This window comes from Silene latifolia, chromosome X, assembly GCF_048544455.1.
Source record: "Silene latifolia isolate original U9 population chromosome X, ASM4854445v1, whole genome shotgun sequence".
NCBI lineage: Eukaryota > Viridiplantae > Streptophyta > Magnoliopsida > Caryophyllales > Caryophyllaceae > Silene > Silene latifolia.
The window spans coordinates 148,584,557-148,589,640 of record NC_133537.1 but is presented as its reverse complement, the minus strand read 5'-3'; the positions used below and the strand labels follow the sequence as shown (position 1 = coordinate 148,589,640).

Genomic DNA, 5,084 nt, shown 5'->3' with positions numbered 1-5,084 from the left:
CACTTGCCCTAAGGTCACATAAAGCCTTGTTGATTGTAGTGTTACCAATAGTGCATGGAATGGAGAAGCTTCCCAGATCCTTGAGCTTTGGAGGTGAACTCCCTTGAAGGATGGCACTACTCACCTTAGTGAAGGCAATAGTCTCAAGCTTCCGGATTCATTTCTTCTTTGTAAGGATGTCCTTCATGTACTTTGCATAGGCTGGAACGTGATTGATCAATTCCGTGAAAGGAATCGAGACTTCTAAATTCTTCACAATTTCCATGAATTTTCCAAGTTGGTCATCAAACTTAGGCTTAGCTTGACGACTCGGGAATGGAAGTCCAATCACAATGAGCTCCTTCTCTTTGGCCTTTTCTTCATTTTTCTTTGAAACTTCTTGATTGGTGGGTTCTTCTTCCCTAGAGTTTTGCACAACTCTTTCCTTGTCACTAGCCTCCACAACTTCATCCTCAACTTGCTTCTTTGGCCCTTCATATCTTGTACCACTCCTCAAGTGGATGGCACTAACCATTTCATGTCTTGGGGGATTACTTTGAGGTGGTAATTGCCCCTTTTGTCTTTGAGAGCTTGAAGATGCTAGTTGGGTCATTTGAGTTTCCAACATTTTAGTGTGGGCTAGGATTTTGTTGATGGTGATGTCTTTTGCTTGGCTATCTTTTTGCATTTGAGTTAAAATTTTTTGTTGATTCTTTTGCATTTGGAGGACCGCTTTTTGAACATCAAAACCTTGGTCATTTCGTTGATTGTATGGAGTTTGATTTTGGTTACCTTGATTTTGGTTGTAAAAGGGTCTTTGATTTTTGTTTCTCATTGGGGGTGGGGTGTATGTTGGTTGAGGGTTTTGAACATTTTGGCTTTTGTATGAGAGATTTGGATGGAATTTGGTATTTTCATTGTAATAGTTGGAATAAGGGGTACCACTTTTGTATGCTTGAAAAGCATTCACTTGCTCACTTGTTCCCCTACATTCACTTTGGTCATGTCCCAAAGTTCCAGAATTCTCACATACTCCATTTGGAATCGATGAAGATGCTACCATGGCATTAACATGTTGCTTTGGTGATTTTGAGGCTTCTTCAAGCTTAGCCATAGCCTTTTCAAACTTCAAGTTGATGATATCAATATGAGCACTAAGTTGAGCACCCAATTGAGTAATAGAGTCCACTTTATGCTTTCCTCCTCTAGTAGCCTTGCGAGGTCTACTATATTGTGAATTATGGACTGCCATTTCCTCAATCTTGTTCCAAGTTTGATTATAGTCAACTTCGGTGAACATACCATTTGATCCCATATTGAGAATGTTTCGGGAGTCTTCATAAAGACCATTCCAAAAATGTTGTACCAAGAACCACTCGCTAAGTCCATGATGAGGACATGAGCGACAAGTTCCTTTGAATCGCTCCCAAGCTTCATACAAAGATTCTTCGTCCATTTGCTTAAAACCCGTGATTTAGGCTCTTAGCATGTTAGTCTTTTCCGGAGGGTAGAACTTTTTGTAGAAAGCTAGAGCCAACTTCTTCCAAGAGTCAATTCCAAGAGTAGCCTTATCAGGGCTCTTTAACCATTGTTTCGCGGTACCAATTAGAGAAAAAGGAAATAAGACCCATCGAATTTGGTCTTGAGTCACTCCGGTTTGTGAAATCGCATCACAATAATCACAAAAAGTCTCCATGTGAGAATGAGGGTCTTCACTAGGCATCCCCCCAAATTGGCTTCTTTCGACTAATTGGATAAATGCGGATTTTTTAATAAAATTTCCGGTTAAGTGTTGTGGCGTGGGAGTACCATTGGGTAGGTTCTCCTCGGTTGGTACGGAATGTGATGAAAACTTAGGCATTGTGGGTTGATTGTGTGGTTGATTTTCTGTTGGGTTCTCCTCACCTTCTCTTTCAAAAGGGTTGATGAACTCAAGAGTATTTGGTTGAATATCTACAATCTAACCAATACCTCCCAAAGTATTTCTAGCAAGTCTTCTATTGGTTGTCAAAGTTCTCTCAATTTCGTGATCAATGGGCAACAAGTTACCTTGTGATCTTCTAGACATGCAAAATATCAAACCACTCGAAAACAATTAGAACAAACATTGAGGAGTTTTACTTCCCCAAGGCAAAGAAAGACACAACTAATAACAATCAAAGAAAATCAAATCAAGTTAACACCGTCCCCGGCAACGGCGCCATTTTTGGTCGGTCGCTTTCTTAGCTTAGATTTCGGTTACTTGTCGTTAGGAGTACCTAGACCAAAACAATATTAATAATATTCACAGACAAATATACTATTAGTAAAGAGGTAAGTAAAGGTCGGATCCCAAGGGACGGGTATTGATGTAGGATTTTCGATTGCAAGTAGTGGTGTCTAAGGGTGTCACAATTTGGGTTGAGATAAGAAGATCACTAAACTAAATGACAATAAAAGTAAACAAGCAAGATGATTAAAAAGAGGTGTAAACAATTGATTAAAAGCACTAGGGTGTCATGGGTTCATAAGGGATTCATGGGAATTGATCATACAAACATATTCTCAAATTATAAGCAAGCAATTATTGTTGTGATAGGATCGAGTTGGTTTATATCTTACAATCCTAGGAAGGTTTGGGTCCCGGAGCCGAATCGATTAGATTGTAAAACACCTACAAGTCGACTTAATCCTCCCTACTCAACTATATGCATGGTCTAATGAGACTCGAGTTGGTTTATGTCTTACAAGTCTCATTGAAAAGGTAAGTGATGGGTAAAAAATGCAAGGATTCATAGGCTCGCATTTCATCAAACATAACATGTGCATAAGTTGAGATCACAACAAGCAAGAAAATAAATTATGTGAACATATTAGATTAAGCATGAATCATCCCCCATGTTGGTTTCCCCTAATTCCCCATTAACCCTAGTTAAGGAAACTACTCACTCATTATCAAGTTTAACATGTTAACAAGGTTGTCAATCATATCAACAAAGCAAAACATGATGAATAAGTAAAGATGATTAACAATAATTAAAAAGGGATTAAGAGAATTATACCTAATGATGATTCCAAAATAATAAGCAAAGAATAATAGAAGTACTTGATGAATGATTGGAAGGTTGTCAATCCTCCAAATAAACCCAAATAATCTTCAATTACCCAAAATAAAGGATGAACAATATAGAAATTAAGGAAATGAGATTTGTATTAATACTTGATTAAAAGTTGATTACAAGATTAAAGAGAGATTAGAATAATATAGACTACACTAAAGATTGATAAGAAGAACATGATAATCTAATTAGTATAATGGGGTATTTATAATGGGATTAGGTGCACAAATTAGGGTTACTAAGGGCTTAAATGACGATCAAGTCCTTAAGAAAAGTTGAGGAAATGCTCCTCTCGAAGAAAGATGCGAGTCTCCTTTTTGCTAGTCTTTCGAAAATATGCTCATCCCGAGTAGAATGGGAAGAAGTTGGGCTGCACTGGAGAACAATCCGAGCGTCCAAAAGGTCGGGACGAGCGGCTTGTGCAGGTGGTGGACGAGCGGCTTGGTAGGTAGGACGCTCGGATTGTGGCTCTTGGACGAGCGGCCAGGCAGGTGGGACGCTTGTATTGTGGCTCTTGGACGAGCGTCCCGATGCTTGGACGAGCGGATTCCAGTCCAGTGAGCTTTTTCTTCTTTCCTTATTTTCTTCTTCCAACAATCCTCCGGGATCTTGTCGGAGATGCAAGGATCTTCTTCATTATTGCCCATCTACTTCATTATTTACAAAGGTCTTCTAGTCTTGTCTTCACTTTGATGCTTGGTCATTAGATTCGATTAATTTAACTCTATTTTGCCATGAAAATGCAAGGTGTGCACTCCTCTCCTACCAAGGGAACAAAACCTCAAAGAATATGCAAAACAAAGGACTAAAGATAGTAAATGACCCAAATATGCACTAAAAAGCATAGGAACGAGGCTAATTCGGGGACTAAATATGCTCAAATATTGGTCACGTCACTTACCATCTCCATTTCATGCCCCTGCATCTCCATAAAGCAACCATGGCTGCCAAAGAACTCAATTCGCGGACAAGTTTCGAAACCGACAGAAGACCAACATCGAGTACCCGCATCTGCTTCGTATCACCTTTCATCATCAATACAACAACCATCCTGCCATCTACACACTAGTTTTTGCCACCAAGCACCTCATTTCGGTGCCGAAACTGACTCCCTGCCGCACTCCGTTGACAACCAGATACGTCACCACACTCCCTCCATTATCATTCATCATACCTTCCTCCACTAACACCATTAACGTACCACCAGACCGGCAACAAAAATTCACCGAGAAGTGACCATTCACACCACCTAGAAACGAGTCCCTCCTTCAATCTCGACACACCAGCAACAGCCCGACATAACCCACCATCAAGGCTCCATTTCCGTCACATATGCTACTCCTTCTCAGCCATTCACCATCACCAGAGCTGTCACACCTCGACATCATCGCATCTCCTATTCTCCTCCATCAACTCATCAGCTATTCGTGCACATCACCGTATCTGCAACCGAGAGCCCAACACCGCATCAACCCAAATGCGATTCGACCACCATGACGCCACTAATTCAAGCGTCATACCATAATCCTGATTCCGTTCTTCACTCATTCCTGTCGAGTTCGAGTAGCACCGTTCAATCACCGAGCAAACCAGAATTCACCCGCTAAACCATATCGCTTGGCCGGTTCTCATCTTCGAGCTCACATCGAATAGAAGTCTAACCACCATCGAATAAGAGTCTAACCACCCCGATTTTGCAGAATTTGCACCACCAACTCAAAAAAACAAATTAGTTAAGCAATAATTCATGAACGTGAATAGGAATAGAGGAATTGAAGGTTAATTGTAGAAATTGAGAAGAAATTATTGTTGTTACTTTATTTTACCCCAATTTCTAGGGTTCCTCTAATGCATTTTTTGGCTGGAATGGAAGAGAAACGAGTATTAACATGATTTTTGTTTATTAATACTAGTTTGACAGCCGCGTGCTTCGCACGTGGTACTCCTTTTGTTATCTTTTTCTTTTGCAGAAATGTATATCTAAATACAATTTTCTTGTAAAGCATT

General features: G+C 40.1%; 1 non-coding gene across 1 annotated transcript; it reads left to right on the top strand.

Annotated features, from left to right (window-relative positions):
* Positions 1 to 1,361: 1,361 nt before the first annotated feature.
* LOC141624445 (small nucleolar RNA R71) lies at positions 1,362 to 1,468 on the top strand. The gene has a single exon (XR_012534252.1). It is a non-coding gene; the product is annotated as a small nucleolar RNA R71 (small nucleolar RNA).
* The last annotated feature ends 3,616 nt before the right edge of the window (positions 1,469 to 5,084 follow it).